The 24,485-nt window shown below is 39.5% G+C and overlaps 1 non-coding gene across 1 annotated transcript; it reads right to left on the bottom strand.

Moving 5' to 3' along the window:
- Positions 1-10,756: 10,756 nt before the first annotated feature.
- Positions 10,757-10,858, bottom strand: LOC114006033 (U6 spliceosomal RNA). The gene has a single exon (XR_003547807.1). It is a non-coding gene; the product is annotated as a U6 spliceosomal RNA (small nuclear RNA).
- Positions 10,859-24,485: the final 13,627 nt, after the last annotated feature.

Here is a 24,485-nt window from a genome sequence, read left to right as displayed (position 1 = left end):
TTACAATTATAAAATTGATGTAATTATATAAAAACTTAAGTATACAATTCATAATTATATAATTATTATATAAATATAATCATAAAGATGATAATGTCAGGCACTTTCTGAGTGCTTTTTTTTCCTGCCAAATGTAGTTCTAAGTCCCTTAAGGACTTCGCCTTGTGAGACCAGCAGATGGCATAATGGTTATGTTGTTGGACTCCCAAATAGTCAAATGTGGTTTGAGTCCTGGACCTGGAAGTTTCAAACTCACACCAGGCATGTGTGTGTGCATGCCCAAAATTCCAAGAGGAGAATGAGGGAGAAAGAGTTGCGACATGACCATCCCCCCTGGAGGTGATTTCTCACTTTCTGTCTCTCTGGGGAGTGCACGGGCCCTAGAGCAAAAGGACACCGCCTTATTTAGTCTCCACAGCAACAGGACAAGGCAGCACTACCAGCATCACTCCTGTTTTCAGATGAGGGGAATGGGACAGGGAAAGGTTAGGTGGCTTGCCCAGGGGGAGCACTGCTACACACAAGGGGCCCAGGCGGGTTTGGAGAGTCAGAACACAGAATAGGAGATGACCCTCTAGGGGGAGTGAAGGCTCATGGGAAACTCAAGTACTAAGTTCTGGCTGCTATGGTCAAATCTGCCACATTTTCTAGAGAAACCACAAAACTTAACTTTGTGAACTAAAAGAGCATTAGCGCACACAAACACACACACATCTCTAGGTGACAAACGAACCTCTGGCCATTAGTGGCCACGCCAGCACCCTCTTCCTTTTATTCCTGTGCTGTTTGGTGGTTTCTGTCCTGTCTTCCCAAATAAACTGCTTTCTGGGCAGAGTGGTCCATTTGGAGTGTCACCTTGCATTTCTTGCTCACCTGCCGGGTGGACCTGTGTGTGCTGAGCTGAAGACACAAAGCCGGGTTGCACAGTGGGCTTGGAGAACATTTGTGACTGATGCCAGAGCTGCAGCTTTAGTCTTGGGGGGCCTTTGTCCCTGTCAGCCACATGCTCACACACTGAGCACTGAAGATTCTGCAGGAAGTTTCCAGACAACCCCAGAGTCAGGAATCCTCATTCTCCTCACAGGTCTTCTTTACCAACAGGCTCTTCTCACCCTCAGCCCTGTTCCAACCCAAACTGAAGAGATACTACAAAGCCGCACAAGCTAAGGTATGCATGCACAGAACATGAGAGCAAGTACATGTACTCAGAACATTAGGTCATATGTGTGCACACCCAGAATATGAGAACATGTATGTACAAAAGCAGAACATCAGGGCATATGTAAGAAAAACTAGTACATGAGAACATGTGTGTGCACCCTAGCACATCAGAACATGTGCAGAACACAAAATCATCAGAAAATAAGAATATGTGTGTGAGCACCCGGAACATCAGCACATATAGGTGCAAGCCCAGAATATGGGAACATATGTGTTCACCAAGAGCATGACAACATGTGTGTGCAAAACTAGAACATGAAAATGTGTATGGCCAGAACATGAGAATATATGTGTGCCTTCCAAAGAGCAGAGCACAGCATATGCATGTATAACTAGAACATGAGAACATGTGTGTATATGATCAGAACATGAGAATATGTACATGAACACCCAGAAACTCAGAGCCTATCTGTGCATAAGTAAAAAATGAGAACATATGTGTGCACCCCAGTATATCAGAGCATGTCTGGGCAGAACTATAACATGATAAGATGTCTGTGCACACCCAGAACATAACATGTGTGCACACACCCCGTGATGCTCAGTTTTAGATGTTCAATTGACTAGGTTAAATAATATCCAGATAGCCCGTAAAGCATTATTTCTGAGTATGTCTGTGAGAGTGTTTCTGGAATAGAGTAGCCATTTGAATAGGTGGACTTAGTAGGGAAGATCCTCTTTCACCCAAAGTGGGTGGGGACCATCCAGTTGATTGAGGATCTGAGGAAACAAGGGCAGAGGAAAGGCGAATTTGTGCTCTCTCCCCTCTGTATCTGGGTCTCTTCTTCTGCCCTTGGACATCAGCACTACAGGTTCTTCAGCCTTTGAGCTCCAGGACTTGCACCAGAGGTGCTACAGGTTCTCAGGCCTTGGACTTAGACAGAGCTGTACCATCTTGCCTGGTTCTCTAGCTTGCAAACAGCAGATCATGGGATGTCCCAGCCTCCATTATTGCAGGAGTCAATTCCCATGACAAGTCCTCTCTCATATATCTATATCTACTTCCATATATCCTACCAATTCTATTTCTCTCCAAAACCTGAGGAATACACACCAAGAACATCACAATATGTGTGTGTACACCCAGCTCATCAGAACAAGGTTGACCAATGCACTCCCTGTACTTCAAAGACATGTGTTGTTGGACAGACTTCAAGAATTGTTGATTTCACTACTGATCCAGCCCAGTAGTGAGGCAAGGGAGAGGAGATATGGGAGTGGGCGCAGTACCAGTCCATTTGGGATAACTAAGAATGGACAGCTTCAGGGACCAGCAGATGGCATAATGGTTATGTTGTTGGATTTCCACATGGCCAACTGTGGTTCAAGTTCTGGACCGAGCAGTCTGAAACTCATAGCAGGCACATGTGTGCAGGTGTGCCCCAAATCCCAAGGAGAATAGGGGAGAAGGGATTGCGGCATGGCCATCCCTTCTAGGGGATGATTTCTTGCTTTCTGTCTCTCTATCTCTCTCTGTCTCTCTGGTGAGCACACTCATGGCTATAGCAAAGATCTCTCACTCAAAAAAAATCTATATCTATATCTATATGCTGCCACTCCACACAATCAGACAATCGGGCAATCAGGAGTGACTTATGGAAGGAAGCTTGTCACAGGGAAATGAGACCAGGAAGAAAAGCATGGCTGCCCTGCCAGGCAGTGAACACCTAGACTGCGGGGGCCCAGTTAGAGCGGGCTTAGCTCAGACAGCATCTACCTATGAATAATATAATTGGCTTAGAGGTTGGTACTCAGTCTTCAATGTTGTATCCTCATTATTTCTTTCTTTCTTTCTTTCTTTCTTTCTCACCAGAAAGAGAGAGAGACACAGAGAGACAGAAAGCAAGAAATCACACTCCAGGGGGATGGCCACACCACAATCCCTTCTCCTCCATTCTCTTTAGGATCTTGAGCACGCACGCACACGCACCCGGAGTGAGTTTAAGTCACCGGGTCCAGGACTTGAACTGTGGTTGACTACATGGGAGTTCAGCAACATAGCCATTACACTAACTGCTGTTCCCATTATTTCTTTATTCTGACTGGATCTGTCTATCCTGAGCCATGAAAAGAAAATCAGAGGATACACCCTGCCAGGCTGCAAAGCCAGGGGCACAGAGGGAACCTACAAAAGAGGACTCTTCTCCAACATTGCAACTCCATGCACTTCCCCAACTTTCACTCAAACATGTTCACACACATGCACATATGTGCACACAAGTGTGCAACACACACACACACACACATGCTGCTGAAGAACTTCCAGCACAAGCTACCACCTCCTGCCCACAGTAAGTCCAGGATTTAATGGCTGAGCTTATCTCATGAGACATTCCCAAGGCTCCATTTTTCATTAAGCAATTTTTAAAGAGTTTTATGACCCCGTGAACAATAATTTTTTTTAGTGAAAGCAGACTGAATTGTAAGTGGTGGTAATTACACCAAACTAATTGTAGGCAAAATTAGTAAGAGGTCAGATCCGTTTGGTCGCAAAAGAAAATATATGCTTGGATCACACCTTAAACGATCTCCAGGAAATTAATTCATCATGAGAATAAAAGGAATCTTCTTAAATCAACAGTGACTCTCTCCTAAAACATGTGTGGGAAATAAGGTTTCCTCTTTGGTTTTGGCTTTTGTTAGATATCCACATGCCAGTCTGTACTAGGACTTTAATAGAACAGAAGGTGAGGGAAGGGGATCTACTTCAGTGCAGAGCAGTCCCTATGGACTTTTTCCCATGACAAAGTTTCTAACAGAGTTAAGTCTAGCTTATCTCACCAGATCTTTCATGGCCCTGCTGTCCTACTTCTTAGGGCCTTATTTCCCACCACTCTCTAGCCATCTGAGACCATTTCTGCGCTTTTGACTTACACATGAAATTCCTTCTGGAACTTTTACCTTGGTGCCCAACTAAGGCCCTTTCCTTCCTCAAAACAACTCAGCCTGGACAGAGAAGGGAGATAGACTGTCCCTCCCAGGACACAGATTTCATCCTCATGGGCGTTTTTCATACCGTGTTATGATAACAGTACACTGAGGGATAAGGCTGGAGGATGGGTTGGTTCATAGACACTCACCTACCAACCATGGGGGACTCGAGGTTGGAGACCTAGAGTGGCCTCATGTCTGACAGAGTAGGCAGCCTGTAAATGTTTATGAGAATGGATGAGTCCTGCTACTGCCAAGCCACTCTTCAGTGGCCACATTTGGCTGTTCCTGGTCAGCCTTCTTTATTCAAAGGTAAACAGCACTCACATGCAGGCACCACTTAGCATAATCCTCACTTCTAGAAAACCATCAGCAGGGTTGAAAGCAAGGTTTGGATCACCAGGCTGAGCCAAAAGCTAGGGCAATACTCACGGTTTGACATCAGTGAGAAAGAAAGTTAGAAGGAAATGGGACAGGAGCAACCAGAGGACACACAAAGAAACCGACCCTTGCACCTCAATTTTCCTGAGCTGCCCAGGCAGAAAGAGACAAGGATGGCCCCAAGAAATAAAACATCCAGCAGGTCCTTAATGGTCTCAGGGTAAAAAGATTTCCAGGAAGAAAATCCAGTCAGAAGTTCAAGTTCTGGAAAACACAATATGGCTGCAAAGACTCAGACCCTTTCTGAAATATTTCAGCAGTGTCTTCAGCCAAGTAGCTATAAGAAGGGCCCTCAGAGATACAAAATCTAAGAAAAATAGTCCTGGCATCTAATTACAACAGTGCAGTTTGCTGCTTTTATCTGTAATTGGACTGTATAGTCTTTCATTCTAATTTACTTTACATCTAAACTGTGATAATCAAGACAAGCAGAACAGAATGGTCTCTAACTGGCTATCCTACTGACACCCGTTAATGCCTAATTATAACAACTAAATTAAAGATGTGACTGTAAAGAGGTGAAATATCAGTTTAAAGCATTTATTCTGTGGGAAGAAGTAGAGATTTTAAATCCTAAGTAAGAAAATCAATATTATGCCTCATTATATTGGTATTGCTAAACAGATTAATGAAATTAAGTATTTTGTTGTGTTGCTTTTCTTTTTCCCAATGTTACCCTGATGTGATGATGGTTTGTAATGAAGGAGTACTGCAGGGGAGGAAGTCTGAATTGAGAGCCAATTTATACACCGAAATTGGAAGATAGCTAATCTCGTTTATAGAGCAAAGGCTTTCTTCTGATATGCTTGGATTTTTAGATAGGGATCATGGGTCTGGACTTTTGCAGTCTTGTAGAACAAAAATAAAAATAAATTAAACTCAGAGCGAATGTGCTGGCTTTCCTCTTCTTATGGACACCAGTGTCAACAGGGATTACCTTGACAATGCCATTATCTAGGAACACTCTGGTTTGGGACAAGCATCCTCGGGGCTTTGTGTACCAGTGGTCTCACAGTCTATGCCAGGCTAATAATGGCCACCTATGAAAATACAGACGATAAGGGACAGAGGGAAGCTGGCCAGATGAACAGAGGACATATAAGGTCCCCAAAGCTATTTTGTTGTAGAAACTAGAGGAGGAGCCATGAGAAGAAGCCACTGTTCAGGTGTGATAACCAAGTTAGGACATAAAAGAACAAGGCTTGGAAAGGGAAGATGTCCTACAAGGCAGTGCATCCACAGAATGAAACCCCAACTTGTTAGTTTACTTGTTTAGACAACTTCACATTCTGATTTCTTTTTCTTGAAATATTCATTATTTTATTTAACTGTATTTATTTAGCTATTTATTTTAATTTGACCAGAGAGGGAGAGAGCAAGAAAAAGAGAGAGGGAAAGTGAGAAAGCCAGCCTCCAGATCTAGGATTCGAACAGTGGTTGTTCATGTGGGAGTCCAGCACCTTAACCACCACACCACCTGCAGGCCCCACATTGTGATTTCTAAACTTTGCAACTCCATGTCAATACAGGACTCAAAAACTTAAAAAGTGGCGAATGCTGACTATGTCAACCACTCTTTGGTACTTCTCCCCAACTTCCCATGTCACAGAGATATACCAATGCAAGTCCTTAAGGAATCTGAAGACCTAGGATAGTAAGATGACCACATTGAAGAATCTCTGGAAATTACCTAGAATTGGATTTACCAGCTAGCAAGTTACTGTGAATGAACAATGAGGACTACAATGTGCCAGACATCTTCTGGGACTGGGAACATAAAGATGGGTCACATGAGATCCTGACTGCTGGGACATGCCATGTGCAAAGCTCTGGGCCATGCAGGCTGTCAGACCCAGCTGGCAGAGGGGAATACAAAATAGAGGGTCCTCAACCAAAGAAGAAAATGCTTTAGTGAACTTATCCAGAATGACTAAATCAAAAAATCAAGAATAAAGGCATTTTAATTACAACATACCTTTTAACCATCACTGTTGGAAAAAAATAAAATAAAATGAATTTTAGTTTGAGTTTTGCCTATATCACCAGCTTTCTGGATTCCTGGGGCCTTTACCAATCTCTTAAACATATGCACTGACATGAAGGCAGAGGTGAAGTTGCCCCGTAGGCAGTGCAAAGGCTGAGTGATTATTTCAGGCCAGGGAGAGGTCACCAGGCTCCTAAGAAAGGGACAGTATAGTTCCCGATCTTGCAGGCCAGACACAGCTCTAATTGCCCTGGTGCTGCTGGCACTGAGAAGGCAAACGCCTCTGCCTCCCACCAAGCTTGCCTCCCAGCTGCACAAACAAAGCCAAATAAAAACTGCTGGCGGCCTCTGGTCCCACTGCGACAGATGTGGTGCCTCTGTACCATCTTGTCTGTTCTTAAGGGTTTTTTTTTTTTTGTTTTGTTTTTTATTGCAAACAGACAGATGTAGCTTGTCCCTTCCATCTTGTTTATGATGCTGTAAGAACACCTGTGGAAGAACAGGTCCCTGCAGAAATCCTTGACTTCCGTTCAGATGGCTCAAGACTAAGCCAGCCAACTTGACAACTCCGTCTGCTAATGATTCTGGCTTCTCTGCTCAGAGAAACCTGAAGAACCACCACAGAATAATTCCAGGCACCCTTGCATCAACACACCTGTGTGTGCACGGTATTTACAATGTGTGCACATCCATTCCTATGCATTGAAGACCTACTATGTGTGTGCTGTCTGGACTTGAGATCTGTGGGCCGACTCAGTTCAGCTTGACCTTCATTGTGCAGGTTGTTCCCATTATCTGACCTGTGGTCACTCAGCCAAGGACCCTCTGCATTTGGAACACAGCCCCCAACTAGTGAGTGAGAATTTAAGGGCTCTTATCACCATGTTGATTCTCCTGGTTTGAGGTGATGTGGCTCATAACCTGGTGTGGGAAACAGAAAAAGAAGCCACCAGCAGAGTACGTGCTATGCCTCAGGCAGAGAGAAGAGGAAATGCTTATAAAGAAGGTCCAGGCTTGAAGGATAGTCCCAGCTTACAGCCAGACTCTACATCTTCTTACAATTCTATCATCCATTATAGACAGTTTGCCTGGTAATACTTTCTTTTACTAGCACAGATGATGGAGAGCAATGTACAACTTGTAAGTTTGTGTGGCAACTGCCTTTCCTTCTTAACCTTACGTTTTCATTCCACAGATTTTGCTCTGTAACAAGCCTCCAAGCTCAGTTGCGTATAATATCCACTATTCAGTTAGTTCGTGAGTCTGTGGGTGAGCAGAATGGTTCAGGCAGCTTCAGCTAGTCATGCTAGGCCCACTCATGCATCTGAGATCAGCTAGAGGATGGGCTGTTGGCAGAGAGATCTATGATGGCCTTAGTCACATGACTGGCAGTTGGCAGGCTATTGGACAGGGTGACAAGAGTAATTGAGCCACACACCTCTCATCACACAACAGTCTAACCCTTGCTTCTTCACATGGTGGCCACATTGAGAAAGTGAGGCAGCATGTGCTTTCCAAATCCCTTCCAGCCGTCTCAGGTGTCCCATAGTCTCTTTACCTGCAGCAAGGTCTTTGCCCGGGCCCAGAGTCAAAGTGAGAGGGATCCTCCTCAGGCCTCGGATGCCAGAAGGGGAGAAATTTGTGACAATTTCTGGAAAAAAAATAAAAACACATTGTTTGCTTTCTTTTTAAAGTTTAATTATTTCTAGAGAGAGCAGAGAAAGACAAAGTACTCTCAACAGAATCTCATAACACAGTCCCCTTGATCAGCCTTTCAGTTAACCAGGATCATGGGCATACAGATACATACTCAGCATGCATACTACATGCTGACCTGGGAACTGAACTAGACCTTCCATATGGCTTCCAGCATTGCAGAACATTGTACCACCACTGTGTCGCTACTGCACCACCGTGACCTGGCCTTTGCTTCATCTTCCAGCCTCTTCTTTTGAATATTTCAATAATTTATTTTCAAGATTTAGTGTTTATAAGTGCTACACAAGTTCAGTTTTGATTCTTTCTGTAATACATGAATATAGAGAAAAGTATTTTAAGTTTTAATTGGATTGATGCTTATGCCTAAACTTTTCTTCTTTTCCTTTTACAATATTCTGGCTAGATAATTTGGCTTGAAATAGTTCCGTGTGTGTATGTGCATGAGCACGCATGTGTGCATGCTTAATTTTTAATATCCTATGGGTATTTCAAAAGCATCTATTTGAGTTGGCTGACACAGATAGAACACATCGATATATGTACATTTAGATTTAGATATAGAATAAATCTTCAGTGTAATATTTTAAAATTTTCTCTACCGTTATTATCTGTCTGATTCATTAATGTCTGCAAGGAGATTACATATTTTCATGGGTTTTAACTTGATGTATTGTTGTGCTATGTTTGATAAGGAAATACGAATTAATTAATTATGTGTAAGAAATATGTAATTCTTTTTAAACTTTATTTTATTTATGAATTCTTATTCACATTTAATTGTTGTACATCTGTACAGCACACAATATGGTTTTTCAGAATATGGATACGGTACATGAAAATCAAATCAAGAATATTAATTACCATATGTATCATTTTCATTGGAGAACTTTACATTCTTGTTTCTATTAAATATTTCTTTCCTGAGTTCCCCCACCCACCCTCTGCTATCTACCCTTCTCCCCTACAGTCTCTGGTATCTATGCTTGTCCTCCCTACCACTGTATCTTCTGATTTCTGCCATAAAATGCAGATATCCAGTATATATTTAGTGGGGATATATAGTGTTTGTCTTTCATAGTCTGGCTTACATTGCTTAGCATTAAATCTTCTATATTCATCCACTTTGCATAAAATAACAGATTCTCATGGTTCCTTATGGCTAAGAAATATTCCATAGTGTACATGTGCCACAGTTTTCCAATCTAATCATAGCTCTTATATATTCCTGTGAAGTACAGTTTTTTAAAGAATTTCTAGAGGACATGTGTGCTCATCAAAGAGAGAGACAAAGAGAGGGAGAGGAAGAAAGCACTCTCTAATCGAGAGTGGTCACATCACAATCCCTTCTCCTTCATTTATCCATCCTGTTGAGATTTAGCATGCATACACATGCACATGTACCTAGCATGTTTTTCAAGCTACCAGAGTGGGAATTTAAACCACCCAGTCAGTCCTGTGGGATCCAACTTTATTAGCCACTAGGCCACAGGACCAGTCCCCAATTTTTTATCGGTATAAAACAACTCTCTTTTTTTCTTGCTTAATGTTGGTTTCATAGAATTTCCTATCATGTTGGCATGGGCTCAGAATCAATAAAGCTGTCATAGTGAGAATGTTCAGTAACTAGCTCATTCATACAGTAAGTAGAATAATCAGTTGTTATGCTCTTTGTGGAGTAAAATTTGTCAATATATTTTAAGATTATAAAAGTGCTCATCCAATTTAAAAATGGAAGCTTGGGTTGGAATGATTATAAATGTATATGCTCTTGAAAAAAAAATAGTATTGTTTTGTTTAGAGCTTCTTTTTACTATAAGGCACATACACACACCGGAGAGACAAAGAGAGACAGAAAGCAAGAAATCACCCTCCCCCGGGGTGGGGGTGGGATGGCCATGTCTCAATCCCTTCTCCATTCTCCTCTCAGGATTTTGGGCACACACACACACATGCACCCAGCATGCATTTTAAGCAGCTGGGTCAGGGACTCAAACCTTTGTCAACTATGTGTGAGTCCAGCAGCATAACCCTTACACCATCTGCTGGTCTCAGAAAAGAATAGTATCTTTGACTAAACTATTGATACACAATGTATTCATGGTGGGAAAATTCATTTTGTACCATGTAATAATAAACAGTGACTTAATGTAAAAAATAAGAAGAAGAAAAAAATTCTCTAATAAAGAGAGATACCTTGTACCCTTTTCCTAGTTTCCCTCAATGGTAACGTCTTATGATGACGTTATGGTATAATATAACAATCAGGATATTGGCATTGATGAAAGTCACTGATCTCATTCAAATATCCCATTCTACTTGTGCTCATTTGTGTGTATGTGTACCTATTTAATTACATATATACATTTATACATTCATGTATCTATCACTGAAATCAAGATACAAAATGTCATTTGTTGAAAAGCTATCTTTCTTCCAATGAATTGTGTTTAAGCCTTAATTTAAAAAATGGAACATATTACGTATTTGTATGTCATCATTATGTAGAGACCATTTTCGTCTTCTCTGTATAATTCCAAATTTTTATTATGTGCACTACCAAACTGATCCCTACTCATATGTTTTAATTCATCAATGCTACTTATGGAAATTCATTTATGAAGTTGAAGTTATAAGCCCCAAGCTACTAGATGCAGCATTATTTATAACAGCAAACAAAGGGGAGGAAATATATCCAAAAATAATAGATAAGAAAAGTGTATTATGTATTTCTGTGTAACAAATTACCCCAAATATTTTCATTTAAAACAATAATACATCACAACAAAGTCTGTGATATCTGGGAGTGGCTTAAGTGAGACTTCTAAATAAAGGTCTCTTACAGGACTACCCTCAGGTGGCAGCCGAGACTGGGTCTTTCTTACAGTTTAGTTATGTATGTATTTCTACAGGTTTAAAGGAGCTGATACAAAATGGAAACTTAGCTATTTAAAGGATAAAGAGACCTGGAAATGACAACTATGTGGGTGAAATACAAATATATTTTCCTCATTTCTTATTTTTTTAGAGAGTTTTGCCTTAGGGCATGTGTACTCACTGGAGAAAGAAAAGAGACAGAGACAGCGAGAGGGAAAATAAGACATCTCTCTCCAGGGGGGATAGCCATGTTTCAATCCCTTCTCGTCCATTCTCCTCCCAGAATCTTGGGTATATCCGCACACACATTTGACATGATTTTCAAGCACCTGGGTCTAGGACTCGGACATCGGTTGGTCATGAAAAAAGAGAGAGAGAGACAGAGAGAGAGAAAAAAAAAAGCACAGTTTAAAACACGAAAAAAAAATGATGATTTACCTGAATCTGACTATATCCATAATAATACTATTTGTTTTTAATGTTAGACTGAAAAATTAGGACCAAATTAAATGCCAAGAAAGTCTACAAGAAGGAGTCTTTCAGCCAACTGTGGTACTGGAGAGGTAACAAAACACTCCATAATACTGAGGTTACATGAGAAGGTCCTGGGTTCACAATCAAAGGTCTCCATTTATATGTTGGGCACCCACATTAGCACATGCCCATGATCATGGTTGGCTGGGACTGAGGGTGAATTGTGTCATGAAGACCCTTTTGGAGTACTGACTCTCTCTCTCTCTCTCTCTCTCTCTCTCCCTCTATTTGTCTAGTTCTATTATGAAAGAAATAAAAGAATGAACTTTTAAAAAGTACATTCTTTAAAAACAGTGACCCAGATTAGTTGAAACAGAATTAAAAAGATATGTAAACAATATAAATGAGAAATACGATGCATCTATTTTATAATCAAACAAAAGATTTCAAGACAAAGAATATTTCCTAATGATCAAGAGGGATCTTTTGTACTGATAAAGGGTCAAATCATTAAGAAGATATTACATTGCTAAGTGAATATGTGTGTAACAATAAGTCTTCAAAATATATTAAGCACAAATGAACAAAACTAGCATGGAAATAGACAAATTCATAACTGTAACTGAGACTTTATTCTTTCTCCATTAGGTGATAGAATGTATAAACAAAGGAAAATCTGTAAGGAAAGGAAGTTCTGGATATTATCAACCAATTTAACCTGATTGTATTGCATAAAACACTACTTCTTCTTTTTTTTTTTTTTGGATAGGTTTTCGCTATAGGGCAGGGAGGGAACGTTGGATAGGTTTTCGCTATAGGGCAGGGAGAGACAGAGAGACAGAGAGACAGAAAGCAAGAAATCACCCCCAGGGGGGATGGTCACGCCGCAATCCCTTCTCCTCCATTCTCCTCTCAGGATCTTGGGCACGCACACACACGCGCCCGGCATGAGTTTAAGCCACCGGGTCCGGGACTCGAACCGTGGTCGACTACATGGGAGTCTAGCGACATAGCCCTTACGCTAACTGCTGGTCCCATAAAACACTACTTCTAACAATAAAAACCTATATCTATTTCGAGTGCACATAGAACATTCACCAAGAGAGATAATCTGTGAAGACATTAAAGAAAAATTTCATGCATTGAAATCACTTTGTATTTTTTCTATTAGAACAAGATTGAATTAGAAATTAACAATTTTTAAAAATTAAATATGTTTTTTAAGCTTCTCAGTACTTAGGGGCTGGCGGGTGATGTGGTGATTAAAGACACTGGACTCTCACATGGCAGACCATGGTTTGAGTCTCAGACCTGGCAGCTTTCTTTCTCACTTTTTCTCTCTCTCTCTTTCTCTGGCCAAATTAAAACTAATAATAATAATAAAGTTAAATAAAATATATTTTTAAAAAGTCACAGTGCTTGCAGATTAAACAAAGTATTCTAAACATGCTATGACTTGAAGAAATCATAGTGTAAATTATAAAATATTTTAAGTGGAATAGTAATTATAACACTATAAAAACTATGAAATATATGTGTCTTTATAACTTTAATTGCTTATATTAAAAAAGGGAAAATATTTTAAATCAAAGATCTAGTTTTTCAACTTCAAAATTTAGAAAAAGAAGAAAGAATTCAACTAAAAATTAAACAGAAGTTGGGCTAACCAGGCACCATGGTGGTTAAGACAAGTGGATTCCACATGGATGATGCATACTTTGAGTCCCTGACTTGACTCTTGAAAAAAATACAAGGTGCATGTGTATATGTGCCCAAAATCCCAAGAGGAGAGTGAAGGAGAAGAGACTGTAGCATGATCATCCTAGTACTTTCTCACTTTCTCTCTCTCTCTCTCCCTTTCTGTATCTTTCCAGTGAACAAAGTCCCTATAGCAAATTAAGAAAAAAGTAAACAGAATCAAGAAAATAATAAATATATCAAAGGAAATTAATTTAATAGATTTTTCTTTGAAACAACAAATAAAATTTCTAGCAAGTTTGATCAAGAAGAAACAGAAACACAAATTACCAATACCAGAAATAAAAGATGAGACATTACTACAAATCATACAGACAAAAACAATACAGAAATATTATGCCAATATATTTTTTTGAGACATATTTTTGCTATAGGGCTCATGTGCTCACCAAAGACACACAGAGAGAAGACAGAAAGTGAGAAATCACCCACCCAGGGGGATGGCCACACCACAATCCCCTCTCCTCCATTCTCCTCTTGGGATTTTGGGCATGCACACACATGCACCCAGTGTGAGTTTAAGCCCCTGGGAGTGGGATTTGAACTGTGGTTGACTATATGAGTGTCCAGTAATGTAATCATTGTGCCAGTTGCTGGTACCTTATGCCAATAAATTAAACAAAATGCATGAAATAGAAAAATCATTTAAAATGCACATTATCCAAATACATCCAAGAAAAAGAGAATATATCATCAATCCTGTATCTAATAAGGATAATTAATTAACTGATAAAACCTTCCCACAAAGAAAGCTTCATAGCCAGATGTTTCTTTGGTAAGTTTCTCAAATATTTATAAAACTATCCCTTTTCATGGATATTATTGTCAAATATGGAGAAAATTCCAAGTAAATTATAAAAAAGAAAAATAATATTTGAGCTAATATGTGAATTTAGTATTGTCACAATATACAAAGTGAATATACATAAACCATTTTAATTTATAATGGCATAAACATACTATATAATTGAAAATTGCTCTCAAAATATTGGGTCATCACAAAATTCATGATGTATTTTTCTATGCAAACCACTTCAAACCATACAGTTATAAAAAAGTGGGGCCAGCAGATGGCATGGTGGTTTATGGCAGTTAGAGTCCTGAATCAGGTGGCTTGAAAATCACAACAAATAAATACATAAATATATAAATAAATGGTTTCTTTTTCTTTTTTAAAAAGAACAATCTCAACAAACATTTTTGAGGATGTTGAATGCCTGGAACTCTCATACGTTGATGGTGGTTGAGCAAAATATTAATGCCATTTTGGAAACTAGTTTGGCAATTTGTCATACACCTGCTCCATGATGCAGATTTTCACTTCTTGATTATGTATCTAAGATAATTTTTTTTAAAAAATCATGTCCACAAAGATTTGTATAAGAATGTTAATAGCATGAGGGAAAAGGGAACAACACAGATGTCCACCAACAATAGAATAAATAAATAAATTGTGACATCGTCATACCATGATGTATGACACTTTGAGAGACAGTGGGGAAGGAAGGTGAGAAACAAGGGAGGGTTGAAGGGAGGGAATCAAGGGGAAGAAGAAAGAAGCAAAGCATTTAAGGGACCTGAAATGGAAAGACATCTGCTGATTATGGTAATGTCTTTGACTGGACCAACATGCAGTGTATTCATGATGGGAAAATTCGTTTGGTTTGCTGTAATGATACGCAGTGATTAAATGTATAAAAGAAAAAGAAAGGAATTAAAGAATAAACTACAAATATGTCCAACAATATGGAAGAATCTCAAAAATGTTATTATGAGAAAAAGACAGGCCAAGGAATGCATATTGGATGATTGCATTTATGTGAAGTTCCAAAACAGGTGAAAACAAATCCTTGGTGATAGCGGGAACCAGCAGTTAGCGTAATGACTATGTTGCTGGATTCCCATGTAGTCGACCACGGTTCGCGTCCTGGACCCGGTGACTTAAAACTCACGCTGGGTGCGTGTGCAAGCGTGCCCAAGATCCCAAGAGGAGAATGGAGGAGAAGGAATGGCGGCGTGACCATCCCCCCTGGGGGGTGATTTCTCGCTTTCTGTCTCTATGTCTCTCTCTGTCTGGCGAGGGCACGTGCCCTATAGCAAAAGCCTCTCAAAAAACAAAAACAAACAAACAAATCCTTGGTGATAGAAATCAGAACTGTGGTTTCCTCTAGAGAGAAAGAGAAAGAATTTACTGGGAAGGACTATGAAAGAACAAACTTTCTAGAGTATGGAAATAATCTATATCTTGATATGGATGTGAGTTTCTCTAATGTGCATAGTTTTCAAAACTGTTCACACTGTATATTTAAGATCTATATAACTGTATATTTAAGATCTATATATTTTACTGTGTATTAATTAACATCAATAAATTAAAAAAAAACTATTAACAGATAATCCTATTTGGTTTTGGCACACTCCTGTTCCTTAGTTATAGTCTGTAAAAGGAACTCCGCCATCCCAGCGCCACAAAATCGTCCTGCAGTTGTTAACCTACCAGGAGAGTGAAATGGAAAACTCCAATCTAAGATGGTTCCATGTGCATTATTTTCTCTAACCACAATCCTCTGCATCTGCAACACTGTGCCATATTAAAAATAATAATGATGATGATAACTGAGAAAATCAAATGGAATTTCATCCCTTTTTTTTTAACTTTAGGTACTCCCCAGGAGAATGGTAGAACCTCTTTTATAGTCAAGCAGATGCAGCAATTCAAAATCTGTTTCTAAGTAGTTAAAACAAGGCTCTGGTTTGAAAGTTCAAGTGTTTGTTAAATTTTCATGAAGTTCCAGCTTTATCAAACACTTAGTTAGCTAGGGCATACACTTGAATAGCAAGTGCTAAAACTCTTCACTCTATTTGATCAGGACAAGCACCTCCCACTTTCTTCCCAAGCTGGTCAAAGTTCTCTCTGAACTCTCAAACACTATAGTCCTGAACATAGAAATCTCTAAACATAGAGTTATTATGAATATCTCAAGAAACTCACTACCTTTAAGGTTGCATTCACCTACATCAATAACATTAAGGTTCAAGTGTCTTCAATAAATTTTCCATCTCTGACAGTAAATAATTTTTAATTGTATTCATTTGTTTCTTCCATGAGTAACAAAGAGACAGAGAGACAGCACTCACAACAGGATCTCAATCCCTATGTTGGATCCCCAGCCTCATCCAGCACTTGATCCATGGGTACCTGCATACCCAGCTACTCAGGAAGGCTTTCAGATGGAGAAGTTTTTTTATTTATTTTATTTTATTATTATTATTATTATTATTTAAATTTTGGTATATGGTGCATGCACTCACCAGAAAGACAGAGAGAGACAGATAGAAAGCAAGAAATCACCCCCCGGGGGAATGGCCATGCTGCAATCCCTTCTCCTCCATTCTCCCCTCTTGAGCATGCATGCACACGTGCCTGACATGAGTTTAAGCCACTGGATATGGGACTCAAATTTCAGTCGACTACATGGGAGTCCAGCGACATAGCCATTACACCAACTGCTGGTCCCAGGAAGGCCTTTAGATGAACCTGGAAACCTTCCTACGTAGACCATCCTTGCAGAGCTTTGTATTTTATCACCGTGTCATTGCTCAGTCCCTGATAATGAATCACTTCAAAAGTCTGGAAAAGTCAATTTCTAAATTATTGAGCAGGAAAAGTAAAATGCAACCAACGATGTTCTGCTTGCAATAGAACTTCACAGAGAATTTCATCCCTTATATTCCAAAGGTAAACATGTAGGTTGCACCTATCAATCTATCTTGTTAGAGCCAGAAGTTCAACAACCCTCAAACTCTGATTAACTGAATGCAAATTATTAATTTCATCACAGAACAAATATAAAGAGGTGGGTGATAACTTCTTAATCATTCTGTTTTCTCAGGTAAACACTTTGCATGCTCACAACTGACATTTGTCTCCTCTCAGTAGTTCCACTGCTTGAAACGAATCAGGGTACAGTCACAAGGGTTCACCAAAAAGGAAAATGCTATGAGACTGACAAGCCTGGTCTTAAGGATCTTTCCTGAAGTCATCCTCCAATCCAGCTCTTTATCTGATTGGATTCTGGAGACTAGGTGTCCTCAGGCATGTCATGTAATAGTTTATGAGAGCCAGGGGATCTGGGCACCCCCTAACTCTACTCCTCTGTATCCACAAGTAACTCCTACACTCTCACTCCCTTGTATTTTCCTTATTATTTTCCTTATCTGATCATCTCTAGTTTGGTTTGGCTAAGAACTGTAGGGATCACTCCATGTACAAAATCTTAAAAATATAAAACCAACCATAGTGACCCATTAACATTCGACCATCAAACTCTAAAGCTTGCTACATTAGTTCCCATCTTCCCTCCTTTCTCCCTGTTACAGTGAGCAGCAATCCCCACAACTAAGGTCAACTATTTCACCTCTGCGTGAGATCCCAGTCCTTCCTGCCTTCTAGGATGATGGTTCTTAAAACAGGGCTGCACATTTGAATTGCCTGGTGAACTTTCATTACACACACACACACACACACACACACACACACACAGTGGTCCATGTCCTAGTTTTTTCTTTAGAAAGGAACACTATGTGAATGCCCCACTGGAGTGGAGAGACTCTGGTATGGAAAAGATTGTGCAATCCATTATTGCCTGTATGAATGCTGGCGCCATCCTACCAAATACTTAGATATAATTAAGCCTCTCCCTTCAAAATCCCTCCCCAACTTCCTCCCACTTACTGTAGTTATTGCCTCTTTCTCCATGATCCATGATCCTTTTTACTTGTTGAATTTGATCTTCTAAAAAAATGTAAGAACTTTAGCATATATGTCAATAAGGAAAATTAGGCTTTTTTTTTTTTTTTTTCTCTGTCATCGTCTTGTTTTTAGTATACAAGTTATTCCCGGTCTTAAAGGATGATTTAGGAATTCTCTCTTTTTCAATTTTCTTCAGGAGTTTGTATAAAAATACGCATTATAGGGAACCAGCAGTTAGCATAATGGCTATGTCGCTGGACTCCCACATAGTCGACCGCGGTTCGTGTCCCAGACCCAGTGGCTTAAAACTCACGCCAGGTGCATGTGCATGCGTGCCCAAGATCCTAAGAGGAGAATGGAGGAGAAGGGCTTGTGGCGTGACCATCCCCTCAGGGGGGTGATTTCTCGCTTTCTGTCTCTATGTCTCTCTCTGTCTGTCTGGCAAGCGCACGCACCCTATAGCAAAAACCTCTCCAAAATAATAATAATCATAATACACATTATTTACTCCTTAAAACTTTGATAGAACTCACTAGTGAAGTTGGATAGGTCTAGAGGTTTTGTTTTAGGTTGTTTGGTGGGAAAGTTGTTAACTAAGATACATTTTCTTTAATAAATATGGGGCAATTCAAGGTATCTAATTCTTCTTTGGTAATTTGTGTCTTTTGAGAAGTTTTTCTATTTTATCTAAGTAGATGAATTCATTATCATGAAGTTATTTGTAATGCTCTTATTATTCCTTAATATCAGTAGAAAATATATGATGTCCCCATTCTCATACCTCATATTGGTAATTGCAACCTTTATTGTCCACCTAGGGAGAGATTGACATATTTTGTTAAACTTTTCAAAGAATTAGCTTTTGGTTTCGCTGAATTTTTTAGTATTTTTTTCCTGTTTTCCCATTAATTGATGTCTGCTCTGATCTATACTTTTATTTCTTCTGCTTTGGGTTTTACCTGTTCTTCATTTTATCTAGTTTGTTCTTTTCTTTCTTTCTTTTTTTTTAGGAGAGAAAATCTTGCTATAGGCCACGTGCACTCTGCATAGGGACAGAGACAGAAAGCAAGAAGTCACCCCCCAGGGGGCATGGCCACACCACAATCCCTTCTCCTCCATTCTCCTCTTGGGTTTTTGGGACACATGCACATGTGCTGGAGGAGTCTTAAATTTCTGGGTATGGGACTTGAACCACAGTCTACTACACCATTTGTTGGTACCTCTAGTTTCTAAAGTTGGAAGCTGAGGTTGTTGATTTGAGATCTTCTTTCTTTCCAATGTAGCTATCTAGTGTTCCAAGTTTCTTTTTAAATATGGCTTTAATCATATTTCACAAACATTAATATCATGTATTTCAATTTTATTTAGTTCAAAATACTTTTTAAAATAAGTATTTATTTACTTTTATTATTATTATTTTACTTTTAATTTGCTATAGGACATGTGTGCTCACCAGAGAGAAAGTGAGAAAGCAAGCCGTCATGTCTGGAACTTGAACTGTTGTTAGCCACATGGGAGTACAACACCTTAACCACCACACCACCTGCTAACCCCAGTTCAAAATACTTTCACATTTTAACTTTTATTTCTTCTTTGTCAAACAAGTTATTAGAAGTGTGCTGTTTATTTTTCAAATATCGGATAATTTTCTCCCCATCTTTCTGTTATTGATTTCCTTCCACTGTGGTTAGAAAACATATGTTTTATATGATCCAAATCCTTCGCATTTTTAAAATTAATTGTCTGTGGCTCAGAATATGCTCTACCTTAATTAAAAAATGTGTATTCTGCTGATGCTGGATGGAAGATTCTGCAAATGTTAACCAAGTAAATTTGATTTATATTGTTGTTTATATCTTCTATGTCTTCAACTTTTTTTTAATCAATTAATGAGAGAAAAGCATTGAAATCTCTGATTCTTTTTTTTTTTTTTTGAGAGGTTTTTGCTATAAGGTGTGTGCACTCACCAGAGAGACAGAGAGACAGAAAGCGAGAAATCACCCCCCAGGGGGGACAGCCATGCGGCAATCCCTTTTTCTCCATTCTCCTCTCGGGATCCTGGGCACGCACGCACATGCACCTGGCGTGAGTTTAAGCCACCAGATCCAGGACTGGAATCACAATTGACTACATGGGAGTCCAGCTACACAGCCATTAAGCTAACTGCTGGTTCCGAACTCTCTGATTCTAATTGTAGGTTTGCCTATTATAATTGCAGTTCCCCCTGGAATGTCTCTCTCTAGGCAATATGCTGGGACAAATACCAAGCTTTCCATTAGTTTTTCACCCTTAGGGATCTCTTTTATTGCCTAATATGCAATGTCATTTTTAATATGTGGTTTATCGTTTTTCTCATCCAGGAAGATAACTGTAGTTCTTGTTAATCCACCTTGGCTTTAACCTGAATTTTATATAGTCATTTTGGACACCTACTTCTTTTTCTCTTTTATAAAATCTCATAAGTTCATCTCCCAAATATCCCTTCAAGATATTCATTTCTTCTCATTTTCACTCTTTTTTTTTTTAAGAGAAATTTTTGCTATAGGGCACATGTGCCCTGTATTATCATACAGAATATTTAAATTATTTTAAAAATTCAAAAAGTAAAAGCAATCATATAATAGAAAAAGTATAAACTAGGTTTTTACAAAAATGACCTACAATGTATGAAAAGATGCTCTATCTCTTGTTAATCAGAGAAATGCAACTGAGACTATAGTGACACACCAATTCCCTCTCCAAAAATAGGAGGGAAACGGAAAGTCTGACTATATCAGGTGTTGGCAATCAGAATCATAATAGACTGCTGGGGAGTGTATAAATCGATTCAACCACTCCGAAGAACAATTAAATTTGAACACATGCATACTGTGTAACTCAACAACTCTACTCTTAAATTTTAAACCAAGGAAAACTTTTACATACAATTATAAAGATATAAATTTTAAAATGTTACTAACAACTTTGCTTATAATAGCAAAAAAAAAAAGAAAGAAAGAAAGAAAGAAAGAAAGAAAGAAAGAAAGAAAGAAAGAAAGAAAGAAAGAAAGAAATGCTTACAGGGCCATCAAAGGAAAATAGCTACTTATAGTGGTTAATTTGGGGTGTCATGTTGCTTGGATGAAGGAATGCCTGCAAACTTAGTATAGCATTATTCTGAGTGTGTGTCTACAAGGTTACTCTCAGAAGAGTTTAACATGTGACTCCTAGTGGACTAGGTGAGGAAGACTCACTTTCAGTTTGGGCAAGCTTCATCCATTGAGCCAGGGGACCAGAGAGAACAAATAGAGTGGGCTAATCACTCTCTCTCTTTGAGAGTGAGATAGATAGACTTTGGCTGCTGGAAAATAGAACTCAAGGTTTCCTGCCTTTGGATTCCAGAACCCACACTAGCAAGACCTCTGAATTCTCAGGCTCTTTACTTCAGACTGAGTTACATCGTCAGCTCCTCTATTTTTGAGGCTCTTGTCCTTCAACTAAGTTATGTTTCTAGTATCCCAGGATCTCCAGCTTATACACAGCCTGTTGTGGGGCTTCTTAGGCATTATACAGTCCTGAGTTAATTCTTCGACTAAATCTGTGCTCCTATGTCTTTATAAATATCTTATTGTTTCTGCCTCTCTAGAGAACCCTGACTAACACCCTATTTGTCCAATGGAATACTATGCAGCCATAAAAAATAAATGGGTTATAGAAACTGAGATCATTTGGGATATACCTAACAAGTATCATATAGAGAAAATGCAAATTATAGAAAATGTCAGACGATGTAATCATGTTTTAAAGCCTAGAAGTAAACAAAATACTGTAGTTGCCTAAGGGCGAGTACATATTATCATAGTTTTTACAAAAAGAAATATGAAAATAAGGACCTAAGTATAAACATCAGGCCATCAGGAAAGTCATGACACCTTTTTGCATGGAAAACAGAAAAAAAAAATAACGTCATGACTTTCCAGATGACCTAATAGTTCATTTGCAGGGAAGGGAAGCCAGTCATCAGGCTGGTAGTCAGCTACCATTATAGGTAACTAGAGCTTCATCACACTGGGAACCTCTATGCTTCAGGATATCTCATCAGATTGAGAGAGTGAGAGCAGGAATCTTTATACACCGACTCCTGTTTCTCTTTTTTAGCAGGCTGCTGAGTCGGAGGCATTAATCCCTAGCACTTCTAGTCTGCCACCATGGTGGCCAGAGAAAGCCTTCAGGCCCAAAAAGAAAAAAAGAAAAAGAAAAAGCAATTTGAAACCATAGTTCAGACAGTGGCTGCCCTACACAGTAGGCTAAGAGTATAAAAACAAGCAGAGAAATAAAAATGTCACATCAAGAAGAGAGGTTACTCTTCAGGCATTAGAAAGGGGGAGGTTAACCAAGAAGAGATGCATACAAGTACTGATACTTTCATTGTTTGGTTTCTTAGACTGGTTGTCGTGTACTTGTAGGAAACAGCGGGCGCGCTCATTCAGGGAAACTGAGGAGCTGTTTACAAAGAGGAGGTCAGGGTTTGGGAGACTCTGTGATACTAGGGATTTTTAGCAATGGACTAGGATAAAGGGGAAAGGGTAGGGAGTAGTTACTAGAACGTGGATCCAGGAAGAACCCAGCGAAAGGGAGACAATCAGGAGCACAGATACCATCTAACTCTCCTGGGTTCCTCCAATCTTCCTGGCACTGCTTGTTGCTAAATGCAGCACATTAGAGGTGATCCAGAGGAGTCAGCCATGAGGGCACAGAGCAGGTAGAAAAAGGTGCAGAGTCAACTTGAAGGCAAAGAGACGTGGAGCACAGTTACTCTGAGCTATTTATATATATATATATATATATTTATATTTATATTTATATTTATATTTAAACAATTACCTTTAATAGTGTTGAATATGTTTTAAAAGTGTATCTCTAATGGGCATTTAATTGCCTTGCACATAAACTTCAAAGTCTAATATGGCCACCTGGTCTACCCGCTGCCCTGTTCTCCAGCTTTTGCTCCGCCTCCCTCTCTTTCTCTTCTGTCGTCACAGCAGCTCCTCTGTGGTCCTACGCTTCCTCCATCCTGTCCTGCCCTCAGGGTTTTCAGGCATGCTGTTCCTTTGGCATGAATTACTTTTCTCACCCCTTCTTTGCTCAGCCAACCCTTATTTAAATCTCAGGCTCTAGCTTAAACATCTCACTCCAATGAAGCCTTTCTTATTGCCCCAGACCACTAAAGTCCATCTGGTGTATACAGTTGGTATGTGTGAGTCTCCTTGCTAATTACACTTTAATAGCTTATTTATGAAATTACCAGCACTAGCACCATACGTCCAATGGCCGTGATCTCTTTGGGTTCTGAGGAAACACAGACCAAAGAAGAAAACTGATGCTATTCATCACATAGCATCTGCCACCCCAGTGGAGACTGACACCATGTTCAAGTCTCACTCAGAGAGGAGAACATGGCAATGATTTTGAAAGCCCCACTACTGAAATATCTTATCCAAGTTTCTCAGTCCAGCATTGCTATTTAATCCCAGGCCTTAGCTCCTTCTAGAATCTATATATAATGTAACGTCAGTGTACCAAAACTGCAGCATGGAGCTTGGAAGGTCTCTAGTTACTGAAGCAAAGCTTACCTATCAGGTAAACTGGGTTCCCTTCAGAAGGTAAATTGGCATGACTCTGGAATTCCAGAAGGAATTAGCTGAGGTACAGACTAAAAAGAACAATCTATGAAGCCACAGTGTAACTATCTAGTCTCTCTTGCTCTTCTGTCTGGAGGAGATCCTGCATGAGAAGGCAGAAGACAATTGCAGCCATTGATTATAATTTTCTTTGAATATCATACATCATTGTGGCTATTATTAACTCTCTGAGCTTTTGCAACTTGAGTCAATGAAAATATTTTAGTAATTCAAAACCTGCTTTCCCCATAGAAGGGTAGCAGATTTACTTCTGTATCCCCAGAGCCTAGCACAGTGTTCAATTCACAGCTGGTGGTCGACTGATTTACTCAAGTATAGAGTCTATAGTCAGACACATGCCTGAAGCCAGGTGTGACTTGAATCAAAGAATCCAAGAAGAGAAATAAGAATGACCACACGTTGGTAACAAGATTGTGCCAAAGCAGATGAGAGATCTGAGGACACAATAACAGGTTCAATCTAATGAAACAGTTGGGGTGAGAGGCATAACTAGAGAGTACTAGGACTGAGCCCTGGGGGAGTCAGACCTGAGTCTCCACCCTGAGTGTCTATGGAGCCAAAGTTGCATTGGGGCTGAGGATGTGGAGGGGCCCAAAGCTAGGTGAGTTCCTCAAAGGGTCTTCCTGGCTTCCTACACCACTGGCTCCAA

The sequence above is a fragment of the Tupaia chinensis genome, unplaced genomic scaffold (genome assembly GCF_000334495.1).
Source record: "Tupaia chinensis unplaced genomic scaffold, TupChi_1.0 Scaffold145396_1, whole genome shotgun sequence".
Classification (NCBI taxonomy): domain Eukaryota; kingdom Metazoa; phylum Chordata; class Mammalia; order Scandentia; family Tupaiidae; genus Tupaia; species Tupaia belangeri.
Note: the sequence above shows the minus strand (reverse complement) of the source record. Positions and strands in the feature narration are given on the sequence as shown.